Source organism: Coffea eugenioides, chromosome 2 (genome assembly GCF_003713205.1).
Source record: "Coffea eugenioides isolate CCC68of chromosome 2, Ceug_1.0, whole genome shotgun sequence".
Lineage (NCBI taxonomy): Eukaryota > Viridiplantae > Streptophyta > Magnoliopsida > Gentianales > Rubiaceae > Coffea > Coffea eugenioides.
The window spans coordinates 30,798,335-30,820,459 of record NC_040036.1 but is presented as its reverse complement, the minus strand read 5'-3'; the positions used below and the strand labels follow the sequence as shown (position 1 = coordinate 30,820,459).

Below are 22,125 nucleotides of genomic sequence, written 5' to 3'. Positions count from 1 at the left end.
GTAGGTGAAAAAACCATATTAAGGTCGACTTGATGTGGCTTAGATTTGGACCATTAATTTTGTAGATATGAACAATATATTTTTTTAAAATTTTTTCAAAAATGAACTACCAGATCAAGCTAAACTGATGTTGCTGATTTGGCTATAGGCTGGACTCTGTGAGTGTTACTAGCAAGTGCAGAATATAAAGGAGTGACAACTACAACCTAATTGATCAGACAAAAGTATCAAAACTAAACATAAATTATAAGGAATTAACGATTAACCACCTTTTTTCTCCTTTCTTTCCTTTAATCACTTAAAAATTTCCACTACTCAAAGGTACTAGACTCAAATTTCCTCATCCCCTCCGGATTTCTTATATCCCATTGTTCCCCTTTTAGGAAAAAAAATCAATTAAGATGGTGGAAGTTTGACGATTGGGTATCATACCTGATAGGCAGCTGAAGATGTCCCGAATATAAACTTGGGAGGAAAACTAGTTCGATTAAGGGTCTGTTTGGTTGGAAGTAAAATGTTTTCCTTGGGAAAATATTTTCCGTGGAAGTAATTTTCCATGAAAATCATTTCCCTTTCATCATTTTCAGATGTTTGGTTAGCTTATTGAAAATATTTTCTTACTTCATTTTTCTGGTGTTTGTTTAATTTTTGAAATATTTTCACTTTTATCTCTATCTTTACTTTCTACACATTATAACTACATACTTCTTCCCATGCAAAATAAGAAAATTTATCTCATTGTTTAACTTTAAAAAATCTTGAAGAAATGTATATATGAATAAAAAATATCTCCTTAAGCAATAAACAAATTACTGGCCATTTAGTGTCAAATATCAATCACATGCAATGCTTATTGTGACATATATCTTGCACTCTCACTGCTGAAAGTTTCTCTAGAAAAGAATGTCCCTATTATACATAATTAATTACTAGCATAGGATGAGCAGGATGAGGTTTTTTTTTTATTTTGAATATACTAGGGGGAGGGTTGGGTTAGGTTGGGTGGTACGGGAAAGGGAGTGTAAGGAAGAGGTCTTGGGTTCGAGTCTTCCTGTTTACACTAAAAAAAAAAAAGGAACATACTACAAGATGTTTTCAGTAAGTTTGGAACATACTACAGGCGGGATGCATGCATTTCGGAAAATAACTTCAGTAAGTTTGGAAGGGAAGTTGTTTTCCATAAGATGAGTGAAAATATTTTACATAGGAAAATGTTTTCAGTAACTTTTGTGCAACCAAACACGGGAAATTAGGAAAATATTTTCCTGGAAAACATTTTCACCCGAAACAAACGGACCCTAAGTGGTCGAGTAAAATTAGTAGTGGGAGCTTGGGCCACCGAAAGCTCACTCCAGGATAAAAGACTAGCAGAAATTGCAAAAAGACAGAGTAGTAGGGAGGAGCTTTGAATAGCCATGGCTTAAAACAGCAGATAGTTGATTAAACGTTAGGTCAATTACACGCTATTTGTACTGCAACAAATAGTGGCTAAGACATAGGATATGTTACATGTGAAACATCTTAGTTCACTGTTAAGATGTCTATTTACCCATGTGAATTCTCACAAATTCAGATGTTTGTAGGGTTTCTTGTATCCAAAATTTGTGTAAATGAGACTAGAAGACGAATGATGACTTGCCCAATTGTTAGTGGTTATTAAAGATAATTTAGACAAGGCGAAAATGATGGAATTATTAATTTATTTTAAGGACAATAGCAAGAAGGAGCGCAGCATCATGTGAGAGTGGGAAAACATGTGGAATTATGTATGCCCAGATAATGTACAAAGGTTAATAAAATTTGGACGTAATTAGTTTTTTTTTTCTTTTGCTAAATTAAAGCTAGGTTTTAGCAGATTTCAAATTTACTTAATTGTTTTTCTACTTTATGACCAAATAAAACATTCGAATGCAAATTGAGAGAGGGAAAGTAAAACAAAAAACAAATGTATGTGCAGAAAGAAACCGCAAAAATAGAAAAAATTCAAAGGACAAAAATAAAAAAGAAGCAGGCCTTCATCTAACTAATGTAATCTTGCTCCCAGATGCGGGCAAAATCAATTATGTTCATTTAATTATATATATATATATATATTTTTTTTAATTTATTTATATATACCCGACAAGCATACGCTTGAAGCATCACATATTTGTTTATCGTCTACTAAGTTCATTTGTGTGACGTCTATTCTTTAGTAGTTTTGTGGAAGTACTTTTGTTATGAAGCATAAATCAAATGGTTGAAGCAGATCCGCTCACTTACACTAAAAAAAAAAAAAAAGAATTTGAAGCAGAGGGACTAAAATCTTTAGCAGATCTTGGCTAAATTATGATTCAATTAATATTCTGATGGTAATTTATAGCTCTAATTCTACCAGACATTGTTCATATTTGGAGTCAACAATCTTAGTCTAAAAGAGTCAGGAAAATATTTTAGTAGGGACACAAATAGTAGAGTTATTTTAATATTATAAATGATATGGAACAATAATAATGTTCATGTAGTGAGTGATAGCTATTAGCGACATGTATGATTAATGCTTTACAATTTATTAAAGTACATTTTTTTTGGGTTCATGGAAAGAGTCACAAGCATACTCCCCAAAATATTGAGTTTGTGCTTGTACTCATCATTTTTATAGGTACATAACTGCAAAGCCAATATTTTTCTTATATTTTACTTTGGTGAATGGTAGCAGATTGATAAGTTAATAAAGCAAAAACTAAATTTTTTAAAAATTCTATGCCTAGAATTAAAAATTTCCTCTAATCAGCGGGGGCATGTGCTCTTGGACAACCCTCAGGATTACATGAAATAGTTTGTATTTCCAAGGGCATATTCATATTGGAACCTGGTCTACTCTTTTCTTTTTCTTTTTTAAGGAAAATTTTGGATGAATTTGATTTCGATCACTACCATACAATAATACAACGGATCTTTTGTCTCACACCCTATTCTATTATTTGTCCATTTTTTATTATATTGCTATTTCTCCTACATAAACACCATGTTTTAGTTTTTTTTCTTAAGATCCAATAACTATTAATTGAATAAAAAATAAATATAACAATTTCAAAAAAGCAATATATATTAGAAAATTAAAAAATCTAGCAGAAAATTCATAAAAAATCTCATTTTTTATGCATTTTGATTTTTTGAGTTTGTTAAGTTTTGTATATTATTCAGTTAATAGTTATTGGATCTTAAGAAAACAAAAAAAACTAAAACATGGTGTTTTTGTAGGAGAAATAGAAATATAATAAAAAATGGGATAGAAAATGGCACATGATGTGGGACCGAAGATCCGTTGCGATACAATAATCATATTTGGAGTCGACAATCTCAGTGGAGGAGCCAAGAAAATATTTCAGTAGGGCCACAAATATTAGTGTTATTTTAGTACCATAGTAAATGGTCTTGAACAATAATAGTATTCATATAGTGAGTGATAGTGTTAGGTCTGGCCCCCAAAAAATTGACGAAAAGATTTTTGACAACCCTAAAAGACAAATAACAAAACAAAAATAAATAAAATAGGAACACAGGAATTTACGTGGTTCAATCAAATTGATCTACGTTCACGGACGGAGGAGAAACAAAATTTTACTATAAAGAAGAGAGTACAAAAATATCTTAAGAAAGTGTTTCTAGACCCAAAATACCAAATAAGTGTTCCTAGACTCAAAACACCTAATACTTAAAATACAAGAGAATCCAAAATATTTTACTAAACAAAAGATTTAATGATCCAAATGCCCAAATAGCCCACTACAACTCTCTTGGTTTGGTTCGCTTAATTTCATCACATATCCACTATATTTATAGGTAACTAAGGAAAAGGTCCCCATATAAAAGGCGATATGGGACAAAGTCACTTTAACAAATCTTCACATTGGCGTATCCCCAATATCAACAATAGCAAATCTGCTCCACCTTCTCCACATAAGTCCCAATGGGTCTAAATCACTAACAACAAGCACCAACCAAGTCCAAGCATAGCTTGAACTTGTAAACTGGAAGAGGTTTCGTAAATATGTCAGCAGGATTCTTCTTGATACTGATTTTCTGAATAAGGATTTTTCCCTCAGCAATAGTATCTCGAATGAAATAAAATTTCACATCAATGTGTTTCGTCCTCTCATGATATATCTGGTTTTTAGTCAAATGAATGACACTTTGACTATTTCAAAGTAAATAATAGTAATACCTTGATGTAGACTGAGTTCGTCAAACAAACCCTTCAACCACAAAACTTCTTTAATTGCCTCGGTCATGACCATATATTCTGCCTCCGTAGTAGATAAAGTTACAACAGGTTGTAAAGTAACTTTTCAACTAATTGCACAACCATCAATACAGAATACGTAATCTGAAAATGATTTTCTCCTGTCAAGATCTCTGACATAGTCAAAGTCTACAAAACCAATCAAAGTGTTATTATTTCTCCCAAACTCCAAACAATAGTTTGAAATCTCTCGCAAGTATCTAAGAATCCATTTCACAGCCTGCCAATGTGTTTTTTCAAGACAAGACATATATCTGCTAATCACACTGACTGTTTGTGTAATATCTGGACGAGTACAAATTATTGTATACATAATGCTACCAACTACACTGGAATAGAGAACCCGTGCATATATTCTTCCTCTTCAATTGACTGTGATGACTGAACAACAGATATTCAAAAATGACTAGCAAGAGGAGTAGTTACAGGTTTAGCATCTTTCATGCCAAACTTTTCCAAAACTTTCTCAGGGTAATTTTCTTGGGTCAATAATAATTTTTCAACTCATCGGTCTCTCTTGATTTTCATGCCTAGAATTTTTTTAGCTGCTTTCAAATATTTCATTTCAAATTCACTACTTAACTGTAATTTTAAAGTATGAATTTTTGACAAATTTTGGGCAGCAATGAGCATGTCATCAACATAAAGTAGCAAATAAATGAAAGAACTATCATCTAACTTTTGGAAGTAAACACAACTATCATATATACTTCTTGAATAACCGTGACTTAATATAAAAGTATCAAATCTCTTATACCACTGTCTTGGAGATTGTTTCAATCCATATAAGGATCTCTTTAGTAAACAAATATAGTCTTCCTTTCCTTCAACTTTACATCCCTGAATTTGCTTCATATAAATTTTCTCTTCAAATTCACCATGCAAGAAAATTATTTTAACATCAAGTTACTCCAATTTCAAATCATATATGGCAATTAAAATAAGCAAAACACGAATAAAGCTATCCTTAACAACAAGTGAAAATACTTCATTAAAATCAATATCTTGTACCTTACTATAGCCCTTTGCAATCAATTGTACTTTATACCTTACATTTTCAACCCCTTGAATACCTTCTTTCTTTTTAAGAACTCATTAGCATTCAACAATTTTTTTATCTGAAAATGGTTTCACAAGAATCCAAGTTCCATTTCGATGGAGAAATTCAATTTTTTTATTCATTGCAATCAACCACTTAGTAGAATCATCACAAGAAATTGCCTTTGAATAGGTAGTGGGTTTACCAACTACATCAGTTTCTTCTGTAACAGACAAAGTATATATAACCAAATTTACAAATTTTTATGGTGGTCGAATATCCCTCGTTAGTCCATCTTTGCCAATGAAATATTCTTTCTCTTCTGAATTATTTTTATCAGTAGATTCATATGTATCTAATGGCATTTGTTAAATAGAATTACCAGAACTATCAATCTCAAACTCTACCTGCTTCTGCATACTATCATCTGCTTGACAAGAACTAGAAGATTTTTTCTTGGAAGATAACATAGAGAATTCATCAAAACTAACATATCTACTGATTATAAATTTTAAAAATTTAGGATCAGGATACTATAATTTGTACCCTTTTCCCTCAAAATCATACCCAGGGAAAATACACTTTTTAACTAGAGTCTAAGTTTTCATTATTTACATACATGTATGTTGGACACTCAAAAATTTTAAACCAGAATAATCAGCAGGAATACCTGACCAAACTTTTTCAAGAGTTTTGAAATTAAAAGCAGTAGAAGGAGCACGACTGACAATATAACAGGCCATAGAAATCGCCTCTGTCCAAAAGTTATTTGCCCTACATTAGAAATCATGCACCTCACACACTAGTAACAAAAGTGTTCTGTTCATACATTCAGCTACACTATTTTGTTGAGACGTCATTCTGATAGTGCGATGCCGAACAATTTCTTCATTCTTGTAAAATTTATTAAATTTTCTTTCACAAAATTTCATGTCATCATCTGTTCTAAACCGCTTGATCTGTTTAACTATCTGTTTCTTAATCAAAACTTTTCATTACTTGAAAGTGAGGTAAACATCATTCTTATATTTAAGAAAATAAACCCAAATTTTTCTTGAATAATCATCAATGAAAGTCAACATATACTTGGCACTACCCTTAGACGAAACACGAGATGAACCTCAAATCTAAATGAATATAATCAAGAGTACCTTTCGTCTTATGGATTGCTGGAGAACTGAAACTAACTCTTTTTTACTTTTCAAAAACACAGTGTTCACAAAATTCCAATAACCCAGTACTTTGACGACAAAGAAGTCCCTTTTTTGCTTAGTATGCCCAAGTCTTTCTCGCTTATACGTTCCAAACGCATATGCCACAATTTGGTAATATCAGAATCAGATAAAGATGATAACAACGAAACTGCAGTCAAGTTTCAAGTCTGTGCAATAATAAAAACATGTTCAAACAAGAATTAACTTCTGTAGATAGTGATAAGTAGGGTCGAATCCACAGGAATTGGGAGTAACTGTTTCTTTTGGAGTTCAAATTAACAAGGGGGTATTTTTGTATAAACGATGACAATCAAAGGAGTTCAAATGAAAATAAATAACTAACTAGAAATTAAATGACAATCCACTACAATTAGAGTAATAATAATTAAAGGTCTAACCAAGAAATAACTTTAGCAATGGTTCACCTAATTGATCATCGATGCACAAGCAATTCCAATTATTTACCAATAAATAGGTTATAACTGCCAAACAAGCGATGACAGTCAACCCCTCCTTACTGTGTCGGTGATTAAGGTACGTCCGTTAATCACTGTTCTAATTGAGAAATAATCCTAGATACGCCCGAAAGATTTAATTCCCCAACTATCTTACGTATTAGAGGAGCCCTATTCTAACCAAATAACGCACTACCAAGGTTATTTCAGGTTAGCCCGCGTATTTTTCTGACACAAATCCAATCATGCCAGCTGTCACTATTTCAAGGCAATTAAACAATTACGGATTTAACGCCCAATTGACAATAGATTACCAAATTAACTAATTATCCGGATCCAAGACAATCAATTAATTAAACAACCATAAGCACTGTAATCAGAGAATATGCGAATACCAATAAATAAAAGAAAAAGATAAAATTAAATCGATCTCATAATTTTTAGGCGAACCAAAGCCTCCGTTGTTTCTTGATTAGAAAAGGGGTTTAGTTCATCTTTAATGAATAAAGCCCACAGGAAATCGAAGCAACAGTAGCTGCCATTATCCTTGTCCGCGAGGCTTCAGTTTGACCGAATGAATAAAGAAAAGCCAGAAAAACAGAGAATGGTTCAATTCTTCCAAAGGTTCCTGACATGCGAGAGGACAAACTACTAAGAGTCCCACTAGAGGACGAAGACGGAAAAGTCAAAGAGCTAATCTCTAAAATAGTGCTAGTTCTCTGCTATTTCTATTTGCTATCTAATTACTACCACTACTGTGCGGCGTCCCCTAATTGCCCCCAAAGAAGAAGACTCTTAGTCAGCCAAGGAAAAGGGCTCCGTTGTAGCACAATTATGGGGCCATGGTTGTAGATCTTTTTGGAAGCTCCCCACGTATTGAATATTTCTCAAGAAGACATACCTTTTTAGCACTTTTCTGCTTCACCTCCTATAATTCAGGTCAAATACCAAATATAAGTATATATTAACAATTAAAACAATATTTGGTAAGGACAAAGGGAAAAATTAACAATAAAAGTACTAACAATTAACACCCTATCAAATCCCTGCAAAAAATATAAAATACCAACCCTGCAAGCTTTCATTACAACGAGAGCACCTTTAGAAACCTTTATAATACTATTTTTATCTGTGTATTTGCATCCAAGAACCTCTAGGGTGCCCAAAAAGATGAATTTTTTTTTTAAAATTAGGAACATGTCTAACATTAGTGAGCGTTCTCACAATACCCTCATGTATTTTAATTCGAATTGTACCCTTATCAACAACATCACAAACGATATTGCCCATCAAAACAATTTCACCATTACAAGATTCATAAGTGAAAAATAAATTTCTATTGAGATATATGTGATAAAAGCACCCGGAATCTAAAATTCATTCATTTTTAAACCTTGTCCTGTTATCAGTAACAAAGAAAATATTTCTTACATTCTCATCAGTTGCAACACCAATTTCGCAGTCTCAATACTTTTCTCATCAGATTTTTCTTTTTGTTTCAATTTATTTTTCAATTTAAAGCAATTTATCTTAATGTGCCCCATTTTATGACAATAATTGCACTCTAAATTTCTATGTCCAGATTTAGATCTATTGTAAAATTTTCTTTTCTCGATTCTGTCCCTAACAACCAAATCTTCTGCCTGACTTCCACTAAATTTCTCAGTAATATCCCTGTCTATCTGTTCGTTAATGCAGATTTAATTTTCTAACAAAATTGTTTCTTTTCCATAAATCATAGTATCGCGAAAATATTTAAAAGATTGGGGAAGGAAACACAAAAGTAATACGGCCTAATCCTTATCATCAATTTTCGAATCTATATTTTCCAAATCCATAATAATAGAATCAATTTTATCAAGATGTGAGAGTATAGATGTACCTTCAGTTTTGCGAAACATATACAAATTTTACTTTAAATAAAGCCGATTCTCAACTGTCTTCTTCATATACAAGGGTTTAATCTTATCCCACATGGCCTTTGCCGAAATTTCAGTGGCTACCTCCTGCAAAACTTTGTCAAAGAGATATAAAATAATACTGGATCTTGTTTTCTTATTCATCTCAGCAAAATTTGCATCTATCACACCCTCTGGCTTTTTCTCAATTCCCTGTATCTCTAAATCAATTCCATCTTGAACCAAATGGCCTCCATATTGAGTTGTCACATCTTGAAGTTGACATTCTTGTCGAATTTTTCGACAACAATCTTTGTTATTGTCATTGTTGTCACAAAATTCAAAGCCTCTGAAGAAATTTTGATATCAGTTTGTTAGGTCTGGTCCCAAAAAATTGATGAAAGAATTTTTGACAACCTCAAAAGACAAATAAGAAAGTAAAAATAAATAAAATAGAAACACGAAAATTTATGTGATTCGATCAAATTGACCTATGTCCACGGGTTTCGATCAAATTAATCTACATCCACGGGCAAAAGAGGAGCAATATTTTACTATGAAGAAGAAAGTACAAAAATGCCTTAAGAAAGTGTTTCGAAATCCAAAACACCTAATATTTAAAATACAACAGAGTCCAAAATATTTTACTAAACAAAAAATTTAATGACCCAAAGACCCAAATAACCCACTATAACTCTCTTGATTTGGTGCGCATAATTCTATCACATGCTCACTATATTTATATGCAACTAAGAGAAAGGTTCCCTTATACAAAAGGCGATGTGGGACAAAGCCACTTTAACAAATAGCAATTAGTGACATGTATGATTAATAAATAAAATAAGCAGATGCAAAGAACCTTTTAATGTTCTACAATTTATAAAAGTACATTTTTCCTATTCATGAAAAAGCTCAGAAGTATACTCCCTAAAGTGTTGAGTCTGTACTCGTAATCATCATTTATATGCACAGAGGGTTAAAAATAAAAAAGTTCCTGTGGTATATCTAATACACAGAAAAACCTCTCGTGGTTTCAAAATATACAAACTAACAGAATTCGTTAAACTTAACGGATTCCGGTAAACTTAACAGAATCCGGTAAATTTAACAGTCGAGACCGTCATTTTCGTTAAGTTTAACGAATTCTGTTAGTTTATAATTTAATTCAAAACATGAGATGTCGTTTTGTATGTTTTGAAACCGCAGGGGATTTTTCTATATATTAGGTATACCACATGGGACTTTTTTGTTGTTAACCCTACGTACAGATCTGCAAAGCCAAAACTTTGGCTTTTCTACAATTGAATACCTAATATGTATATAGATTGATATATATATATATATATATTAATGTAGTAACAGATTGATAAGTTAGTAAAGCAAAAATAAATTTTTAAAAAACATTCCATACCTAGAATTAAAAATTTCCTCTTATCAATGGGGGCATGTGCTCGACTGGACAATCCTCAGGATCAGATGAGATAGATCGTGTTTCCAAGGGCATATTCATATTGGAACTTGGTCTTTGCTACTGAGGAAGGTATTATTTTTCACGATAACGTCCCATTCTGGAACTTGGTCTTGGCTGGAAGTTTTCTTCACGTCGTTAACAGGTTGTGAAATTTCGTTTACCAATAAATTTATATGGAAAATATTTAGTAAATTACCATAGCTTTAATATGAGAAGTCGAGAAATTAATTTTTGAAAATCTTGGTAATATCTTTTTCTTTAATTGAATGGCATTTCAATAATGAATTTGCCAGTTTGCCACCAGTAGTTGGAAATTCACGATAAGTTGTGTAATTAATTTACTCAAATGAGATTGTTCAATTAGAATCTAAGCTTATAGCACCTAAGTAGAGAGTATACATATAGACCATGTTGAGTATACAACATTTACGTGAAATTTTCTTATATTATCATACATCGCTTAGTTATTTTGTGGTTCCTATATATACCATGTCATATACAAGTAGGCCTGTAAATCGAGCCTATCTAGGCATTTTACTATTATCTTCAACCAATGCCACTTTCCAATTTAGAAACCAAATAATCACATCAAACATCGATGTGAAACAAGCTATGAGGAAATATTGCTATGCATATAATTATTTTTCATATGGAAAATCAAGTACATCACAGGAGCTTGTCAAAGCTTTCGATTCCTAGCTATTGAGGACATTATTTTGCAATTATTGGCAAATATATATATATACACACACAATCATCTCACAAAGCATAAGCGATCTGTGTTACTTGAGGAATTGCTTCAACCAAAGGGCTGAATGCTTGGGGTACCTCTTGAGTTTATTCTTGAAGTCAACATAAGTGATGCCAAACTTCATTGTGTAACCTGAGCCCCATTCATAAGTGTCTAAAAACGTCCATGCGAAGAATCCTCTCACATCCACGCCCTTCCTGCAAAAGAGTAACAAAGTGTTTGAGGAGATCTCTTTCACAATTTAATTTGATTCCTTGACGGATGGTAACCAAATTTCTGTGTTCATTTAAGGGTCCTCTTTATTTATTTTATTATTATTATTATTATTATTATTATTATTATTATTGAGTGTGTTTCGATAGAGTATTATTTGAAATATTATTATTTGGAATAATTACTATAGCACTTTTTGTGATATGATGTATGTGAGATAAAAAATAGTTGAGAATGTAAAAAAGTGGATTGAGAAATATGTTTATGATGCAAGCAAAATATTAATTGGGATAACTTAGCCTTAGAATGTGTGTGTCTCTAGACCAAGTACTAAATGTTAGAATATTAGATGTGAAGAAAGTTGACCAAGTGCGAAGGAAACTGTTATCTATCCCGTTTGGATAGCTATTTTGTGGAGTTTTTTGTTGTAGAAAATATACTGTAGCAGTTTAATGTTTGTGAAATAAAATGGCGATTAAAAAAATATAGTCATAGAAAATGTAAAATTTTTTTTTTTGGAAAACTACAATCCAAACGAGACATAATTCACCAAAACTTAAACATGGTTCACAAAATCAAGTGTGGCAACTTGAGAGAAAAATTAATGAAACAAACTATTAGCTAACTATAATAGGTTACCTTGGTATCTGCTTACTGAAGAAAAAAAAAAAAGGAAACTTTACCATCTCAAATCTACTATTCCACCTATATACATTAAGAAAAAAATCAAAATAGCGATATTTATCTAAAAAAGCATCGATGACTTATGGCGTCATCTAATGGGGTGCCTGTCAAATAAAAGGACTACATGTATTCTGAACTTAATTTATTAGTGAAAACAAGTGAAAATTTTTTAGATAAATATCGAAATACATAATTGTTTTCATGCAAGTTAAGAATCAATTGATGTCATAAATTTCAGGAAGCCTGAAGAAAACAACGAAATTTTTAAGCTGTATCATGGACTTCTGATTGCATTAGACCTTGACTGAAGATTGACATAATCGAGAAACATTCTATACATTTATAGACTCTGATTTGTAGGAAAGCGTGATAAACGACTCTACAGTTAATGTGGAAACAAGAAGAGTACTCACTCAATGGCTGCCTTCAAGGCCTTGAAATGACCACTGTAGAATTTTATCCTATTTGTATCATGGATCGCTTGCTCAATACTATTGATATTGGTTTCAGCAAGTCCTGGTCATTGTGCAAACGAATTTGAGTTATTTAAGTGAAAAAGTGAACATGAATCTTGCGCTAGAAAGTACTAATTATTGTCTATTTAGTTTTCTTCCTCACCATTCTCAGTAATATAGATTGTTGGATTGTGGTAGTTTTTCTTCAAATAGACAAGAATCTCAGTAAGCCCTTTTGGATAAACATATAAAAACCCTGCTCCTGTCTAGCAATCACCACAAACGAATGAAGGAAATATAAACACAAAAGTAAATTGGGTTAACGTCAAGAAAAGAAGAGTTTTCTTGCTAGTCTTATAATATATATAAAATGGCATTATTTCTCTGATAGTTTCAAATAATCGTAGCATAAATTAAACTTACCGGCGCACCAATAGGCTTGCCGTTTCGTATTGCTGTCAAACAAGAAATAGAGGTTATGTAGGTAAAATTATATAAATTGCACTTATAGTCCCCTATATTTGGGTTAGTTTTAGGTTGATCCCATTAAAGTATAATTATTTTTGAATTTGACCCCCCCCCCACACACACACACACACAAACACACCCACACCCCAATATACTATTTTGATTCATTTGGTATATTCTCTGTGTCAACAGAAAGCTACAACTGCAAGTTGATGGACATAAAAAGACCCTAAATTTATGAAAAGTCAACAACAAGCGACTAATAGTAGAAATCAGCATATTTTAAGAAACCAGCCGCGTTAGAATTAAATTTTAAAATTAGAAACGAACAATGATAATGTTGATTTTCTAGGGACTTACATGTTATATTAACTTGAAAGTCTGATGTGTAGCTAATATTAACGGTAGTAGCATGGGAAATATCCTCAGCATAACTTGAACTATAGTAGTTCAATCCCAAGAAATCTAAGGAGCCCCTGATTAACTTTGATTGCTGTTGAGTGAACTTTGGTAAGCGTCCCCCTAGTTTGTCACGCATGCTTTTTGGATAGTCACCAGAAGTTAGTGGATCTAGAAACCTGTCAAAACCATAGAATTGTCAAAGCTATATTTTGTCTTACATACACTACTCAACATGTAATAAACTGAATGTTTTAGCTCAATGATATAGTTATTTTATACAAGTGCATTTGCAGCACCTAAAATTGTACTCACCATCCCAGGAAAAAGTCTAGGACTCGTTGGGCAGCTATTGCATCAGACTTGGCATTGGAATAAGGCAACATCCAATTAGTTACAAGCACTATTCCTATTTGCCCCTTTTGAGATGGCTTCAGAAAAAAAAAATGCCAAATGTAGATTTATTATTGTTTCACGTGGGAAACATAAGTGATATTATTGTTGTCAACATATTCAGTAGTAAGAAGTACTTTATTTAAATTGTAAAGACAGTTAACTTTTTTTAGTATAGTAACCTTGTATTTCTCCCTGTATAGTTTAGCTGCTGCTGCATGGCTAAGGATGATGTGGTGGGCAACCAAATAAGGCTCAGTCGAAGAATCCCCAGCAGGGCATCCTTTGTTCATCCATGCCGAACATCGTCCAGGGGCTAATGAACCTAGCTATAAAGGTGGTAGAGTCATAACCACCGGTGGAAAATGTCCATGGCTCGTTGAATGTGCTCCAATACTTTACTCTGTCACCAAATTCTTTGAAACAAAGCTCTGCGAAATCTCGAAAATCATCCCTGTCAATTAAATTAAATTTGAGACAATCGACCTAATGGAAGAAAGTTGATCTAGATTATGATGTGGATGCTCTCACTCACCATTCTACCCTAAAAAAAATAACGTATCTTTCAAAGAAGCCCCTTTATTGCCTTCAAGATATTCCCTTTTTTTTTTTGAAAGGAAAAAAATCATTTAATTCTCCACCTTTCCATTGTTCCAAACATGCCATCCAATGTTCAGGTATATTGCACTTACACTATACTAATGTTTAGAAAGCCGCCACATTCATCTTCTAGGGCTTGAGGAGGATCCCAATGAAAGAGTGTCACAAAAGGTGTTATGCCTGTTTTAATTTCATAATCAGTGTTAGTTTGAGATAGAGAAAGAAATAAATGGCTAATTCTTTGAGTTCCTTCTTTGCTATGACTCCGTATTCCTTCTAAATTTGCCTAACCCTCACTTATTTTGGAACATTAAAGAGTAGACACATGCCTCAAATAGACAAGAGAATTGATAATCAAAGTGGTTCAAAAGATCGGAAGTTGATGGAAAAATTGAAATCCTAGTTTTTGATTATTTTTATGACTTTTTTTGGCATGCAGCAGTAGAAGGTATCGGACAAAGCTAAATAGTATCATCACAAAGAATGATTCCTTATACTAAGGGACACAGCTAGAAGGTATCATCAAAAAATTGATTCCTTATACTAACGGACCAAATTATTCCACATCCAAACTACCAAAGTCTCCTCATCCAAATTGTCGGATTTGAGATAGGTACGGTTATACTTTCCTTTGATTTTTTTAATAATGAATATATTGTTACATTATTTGATTACAATTATATTATATTGCTACATTCATGAAAATGTTAGTGTATATGAACAAAGTATTCCACATTTATTTGTTACATTAATGAAATGTGATTATGTACTAAACATCGTAGTAACCACTAGAATCAGATAAAACTGGACATAAAAAAGCAGTATATGCCCCAGGTTCGAATTGACTCCCAATTTATGTCCTGTATGCAAAACTAATCTGCAATTTGTTACAACTTGCACTTTTACAACCTCAACTATAATGCACTTTCGGAAAGCAGTTGGTAGCATAGGAGTTCTAAAATGTTGAGAGCAGAATTTCAATTGGCTGGAGTTATAATCAAATCCTAATACTACAATTAAATATTGCATTGCAGAATAGGATGTCGAAGTAAATATTATTTTGCGTTTGAGAGAGGATACTTACCCTTTGTTATTAAATCATTGATGAGATTGTTGTAAAAGGCTATGCCTAGCTTGTTCACTCCTTTGCTTAGCTTTCCATCTGATCAATAGAATTACATGTTAATCATACTAAGTATCTGCATAAATTACACTGACAATAAAGCACTTACTATTATATAATTTTGGAAATAAAAATATGAAATAAATAACTTGAAAGAAATTGGTGAATATGGAGAAATAATATTACGCTGATATGCATAAGGGAGCTGAGGGAGGATTGGATTGGATGATAAGGCGGAAGAAGTTATAAGTAGGAGATTTTGGATTTAAAACCTTCCATTTTAAAAAAGAAAAAAACATCCCAATATTTTTAAAAAAAAGGGATACTGTAGCTTATTTTCCTGTGAAGCTCATATATATGTCCCTTGGTTTTTTTTTTTTCCCCTACCCTTGCTTTCCGTTCTGGATTTTCTGTAGTTATGCCAAATGGATGAAAAGACAAATAGCAGAACATTTTTCTTGATGAAGTTAGAATACTGCCTTTAAAGGATTGATTAGAAGATGAAGAAAGACTAAACTAAATACTCACGATATAAATGTTAGATGCATGAGTGGATAATAGATATATAAATAATTATCGTGTAATATGTTTCTGAGTAATAAATAAAAAAGAATCATCTTACGAGGCAATACTCTGGACCACGAGATGGAAAATCTGAAACCATTTAAGCCTATGTATTTCATTAATTGTACATCTTCCTGCATGTCACATTGTCTTCATCAATCATAGAAAAAAAAAATCTTTAAAAATAGTTTTTAACAAATAAACAAATTGAATTCAATTGTCAGTAGGATTCACCAATTGAATATGGTCAGTTGGTGTACTACAATTAATTAACTTTTAAAGGTTAGGACATCTGATTGGGCAACAAACCTTGTAAAGATGATAGAAATCATCTGCTACATCTCCATTGCTGCGATCTATCGCTTTCTCTGCAGAAATCACAAAAGAACCAGCTTCATCATGTGATTGACAAAATTTGTCGTCATTCTTTTAATGCATCATTTAATATGAGCTACTTTTAGTTTATATTTTATGAAGTTTAGCGTTGCTATTTAACAATCCTAGAGGGTGGTATGGTGCAGAGGGAGGTAGAGACCTGGATATTTGTGGGTGAAAGTATCACATATACTTGGTCCTTTTCCATCTTCGAATGCTGCTCCTTCGTACTGCATGGAATAGCTTAAAGGCATGAGTATTTCAGGTAGGGATATAGCAATTTGAGTGCTTATTCTATAATAAGCTCTTGGAGCCTAAGGTCTGTTTGGGGTTGCAGTGTTTTTGGTAAAAATGTACTTTTAGGTGTAAAAAGTACTTTTAAAGCGTTTGATAAAATCATTCCATAAAATTAGGAGTAGAACTTTTAGTGTGAAAAGTGCTTTTAGCAAAAGCTCAAATTTGGTGCTTTTGGAATAACTTTTATAATTTAAAAAAATAAAACATTAAATTTAATCATTTTATCCCATATTATAAACTAAATAAAGAGATAAATACATTTAAAAATTTTTAAATTACACATTATCCAATATAATAAACACTTATTGAACTATGTCTTCAAATAGTATATTTAAAAGTAGTTAAACATTTAATAAGTATTTTTATTAAAAACTCTATTGAGGAAATATCTTTCAATAAGCTACCGCAACTCCAAACGTACCCTAAATCAGCCTGAAATGTCCAGACTCAACTTGCTAGTGGAAACAAAATCAAGGACATATATACATGAGTCATATGCCTAATATGTACAAATTGCAAATTAAATATGACGAAGCCTCATCAAAGAACTTAATGTAACAAAACTGTTAGTGTGAAATAGCAGACAAAACTAGTTTGGCAAATTCACGCGTAAAAGATTGACTTATGCATGCACATTTGCTATTTTTTTTTACTGTGCTACATGGAAATTTTCTTTCTTGCTTTTAATCTGAAGTCCGCATTATTATTATTTGCATGTACAAAAACAAAATGATTGTTCACACAAGAGATTGAATTCAAGAATTGGAGGAATTATGTTGTGAACCGAGTCTCATGGATGGTGATGGAGCTAATCATCTGATTAGCTACAATGATGATCAAATGAAAAGCAGGTGTAAGTTAGTTACTGCCAGCAAGCAAGAAGTTAACAGTTTGTTAGAATAATAATATGTTAATTAATAGAGGGAATTGAGCAGTGTTTATTGCTACATCTTCAGCCCACTTTCTATATATAAATAGAGTATTGATTGCATCTGAGGTAGTGATGATTTGAGCTGTAATAACTTTTCCTCTCTGAAATAATAAAATCTTCCCATTCTCCCTCAACTTCTTCTCTGATTCTTTCCTCTTTCTCAGTTCTCACCTCTTCTACTTTCTCCCTAAAATCTCTTTTCTGAACCAAATCATTACAATTGGTATCAGAGCTTCCGATCCTTGGACGGAAACTTTTGGAACCCAGCAATTGCAAGATCTTTCTTGGTCTCCATTTCTTTCTTCCCTTCCCCTCCCTCTATTCTATCTCTGCTCCTTGCTGATTCTTTCTTCTCTCTCCTGTTCAATTCTTCCTCCTAATCCTCCTAATTCTTTCTCCGATTCCTTCTATGAAATTCTTTAACTGACACCATTAATCCACCAACATTTTGGATTGATTTCCAGATTACGGACTTGTCAGATTTTACCAATGGATGATAACATCATCTATCAACTCTTGGAAGATCAAATCCAGAGAGGTGATCTAAATATGGATGAATTGGAGGGACAAATTGAATTACAAGCTCAAGGATTCCATGATCAGTTGGCTGCAAAAGGAAATTAAGGCTATCACGAATTGGATGTGTCAATGTACAAATGCAGATGTACTTTCAATGTTATGTTTCGGGTACTCAGTCATAAACAGGGGTTCACACTAGAAGAGCATCAAAAGATTATTGGGAAAATGGGACAGCATCCTTCATCCAATCAAGGCAGGGAAATAGTTGAAGAATCTGTAGTAGGCATTGAAGGGGCTTTTGAGAATCAAATTCTTGAAGAAACAGAGGAATCAAATTCCAAGGAGGTCCATCTTTCAACATCTACCCCAATCAAGAAGTGGACTGATGCACATTCGACAACGGTAAAAACAAAAAGTTTGAAGTCCTCCATGGTGAAATGGAAGAAAATTTGGAAGGTGACTATGGTTTTGCAATTGAAGAACACCACCTGTTTGGTGAAAGGTCAAAACTTAATTCTTCAGCCATTTCAATTCAAGGGGAGTTGGAACATTCAACGTTGAGCAATGAAAGATAATTAGAATTCAAGAATCAACTTCTTGAAATTGAGATCAGTAATTTCAATTAGATGTTAATTGAGGAAAAAGTTGGTATGATTTCTTTCCCGCAATTTTCAAGTACTGACTTGGTTATGTCTTCTAAGGGAAATTCTAGAAAAGCTAGAAAACATGATGAATCATATCTAGTTTGTCAAGTAATAGTCAGATTTTGGTAAATGATGAAATGTCTGTAGAAGAGAACGGTGACTATGGTGGGCTCCAAGCCTCGCACATGGTTCATGGGAAAATAAATGGGACAAAGTTCTGTGATGGCCCAAATAGTAGTTTTGAATTAGATGTTGAGAAGTCCCAACTTGAAGCCAGCTTTGGTGACATTAAGATGTTTGGCAATGAAACTTTTCATGAGGTCAAAAGAGAATGATATGATTCAAACTCAAGGATTGCATAAACTGATTCATTTGTTGTTATTGAATCTGATACGGGCTTCACTCCATTATCTGATGTTGGTGTTGGAATGATAGAAGATTTTGGAGTGAAATTGTGTCTGGATTCAAGGGAAGTACTCTAGCAGAAAGTTTCATTCTTGAATTTGTTGATCCCAATAGAAACCGAATCAAGATGAGAAAGATCCAATCATTGGATTTTGTTGATACTAATTCCAGAGGAATCAATCTTAGGAAAGTAATGGAAATATCATCATGTGAGCGGGAACTTTCTGGCTTGCAAAAATGGGGACAAGACATTCTTATTGAAGTTTATGGGTTGCCAAAGATCTTGATAGTTGCAAGAACTTGGCCTGCAGTAGGAAGTTCAATCCAGGGTTACAAACTTTTGGAACAGAATTTTCCGTGGGATCCAGGAGGCCAGGATTTTCTACTAGACTGCAACTTCCCAAATTGACTACAAGCCTTTTTAAAAAATTATGCAGGCTGCTCCCTTGGTCATATTCTTTTAGGCCAAGCCATTTAGTATCATTACTGATCTCAATCCTTGAGGACAAGGATTCTTATAAGGGGGAACTATTGTTATGAACCGAGTCTCATGGATGGTGATAGAGCTAATCATCTGATTAGCTACAATGATGATCAAATGAAAAGCAGTTGAAAGTTGGTTACTGCCAGCAAGCAAGAAGTTAGCAGTTTGTTAGAATAATAATGTTAGTTAATAGAGGGAATTGAGCAGTGCTTATTGCTAAATCTTCAACCCACTTTCTGTATATAAATAGAGTATTGATTGTATCTGAGGTAGCGATGATTTGAGCTGTAATAACTTTTCCTCTCTGAAATAATAAAATCTTGCCATTCTCCCTCAACTTCTTCTTTGATTCTTTCCTCTTTCTCAGTTCTCACCTCTTCTACTTTCTCCCTAAAATCTCTTTTCTGAACCAAATCATTACAAATTAAGAAGAAATTGCCATGAGATCACCAAAAAAGTGAAAAGGTAGCATACCTGATAGGCAGAAGAAGCAGTACCAAATATAAAATTAGGTGGAAAAGTGCAACGGTTGAATGGAACAGCTATATTATGAATTGGTGCTTGTGCAGTAGAAATCTCTCTAAAGAACAAGAAATTCAGCAAGACTAAGAGGCCTAGGGAAAGAGAAACTTGAACTGCCATAGCTGACTACTGTTAAGATTTCCTCTGTCAATCCTTTAAATAGAATGTGAAGCACTTGAACAGGCATGTCTATTTTACTAAGCTATTTTAATAGAACATTTAATTGAGTCCTTATCTACCTAGAGGTTAGCGGGTTGCTATCACGAATTGAATTCATCAATTAATGCCAGAAGTGCACTAAAGAATACGATCAAGTAAAGTACTTAGATTATTCTCACTAGTAAACTGAGAAGAATACTGTTTTAGTAGCTAATTATTTGGGGTAGATGGATGGTTGTTGTTACACATTAATGGAGGATTTTTTTGACCAAAAATTATGGGGGAGCATATAATGCAATATGAATACGAATCAGACAACAAGAAATCTACAAATTGAGGTAAAATAAATCAACTTATGTAGCCAAACAAATTTATAATATTACATGTCAAACGTCAAATTTTACTTTTTTTCTTTTTTAATTTGGAAGCTAAATTTATTTGAATTAAACAGACATCTTCTCACGAAGAAAAATAGCTGATTTTAGATGGAATTTGTACTTAGTGAAATTTTCTCAGTTGTATCTGGTAGAAGTTTTTCTTTTTGTTTTTTCCCTCTTTGATGTTAAATATACTCAAACTTCAATTTCAATCGTTTTCTAAATCTCTCAAACCACCTTAAACAGTTAAAACATCTCTAATATTAGCAGGGTTTCGTGTTCCAATGAACTGTTTTTGATAATTAGTAGCATTTCTTGAACAAAACTTGTGAAGCATGTGAAAATGAAGGAATTTAGACGTGCGTTGGAGTCATAAACCAGCTTCTTCTAGGGTTGCTTTTTTAATATAAAGATAGCCTTACGAAATGATTTTCTTGAATAAAATCCTGTTGCTGATTTGATCAAATGGTTGAAATTAAGAGTTAATTTATTAGTTAAACTATCTCTTATGAAATGATAATCGTTCCTCATACTAACTATGCCCTCGAAGTATTTTCTCTTAAGAAGTGATTTGCACAAAAGTATTATTATAAACTTGAAATTTAAAAACATCTGTTGCATAGTTATTTATCTTTTTAATTATTATGTGCGTATGTGTTTATTGATCATCCACTATTGGAAAACCAATTTTAATTAATTCAGATCGTAAATTTCTTTGACAAATGATTAGTTTTGTACTTGCGTCTCCCAATTGTTTCGTATTAGTTAATTACTGAAAATGACCCAATTGTTAAATAAAAGAATAAATAGTTAAAGTTTTTCTTTAAAAAAAAATTGGAGTTCTTGTCACTCACTTTAAGACTATTAACTATTAAGTACTGAAAAATGCACCAATTTTTGGCTTCATAAATCAAAGTTCAAATACATAAAATTGGCTACCACATTATTGGTTATGATTATCCAAGAGTGCGTTTAATAAAATTAAAGTTTAAAATTTGAATCAATTAAATTATTGAATTATTAAGTATCAAATATAATACATTTAATTATATATCATATTAAATACTAAATGAATAACTCGTCACCTATTTTTAAAACAGATTTTATCTAGAAAACTCAATAATACTATTTAATTAATTCACATGTACTATTTTTATTATCAAACTCATCTAAACATAATAATATCTAAATTCATTAAATTTAAATGTTAAATAGTATAATCGAAAAGGGTCTAAGAATATCATGTAAACTCCCTTGCGAACTAGGGACTCCAGTGGCCCTTCCTGGGTAGCTCAGCCGGTGACCACATGTGGTAGTATCCCGTAGGTCATCGGTTCGAGCCCCAGTAACGAAAATGGGATAACCCAACAACCCGAATAAGGGTTGGGGCCTGAAATGGG

The 22,125-nt window shown here is 32.7% G+C and overlaps 1 pseudogene; it reads right to left on the bottom strand.

Annotated features, from left to right (window-relative positions):
• Positions 1 to 11,095: 11,095 nt before the first annotated feature.
• On the bottom strand, positions 11,096 to 20,309 carry LOC113762288 (annotated as a pseudogene).
• Positions 20,310 to 22,125: the final 1,816 nt, after the last annotated feature.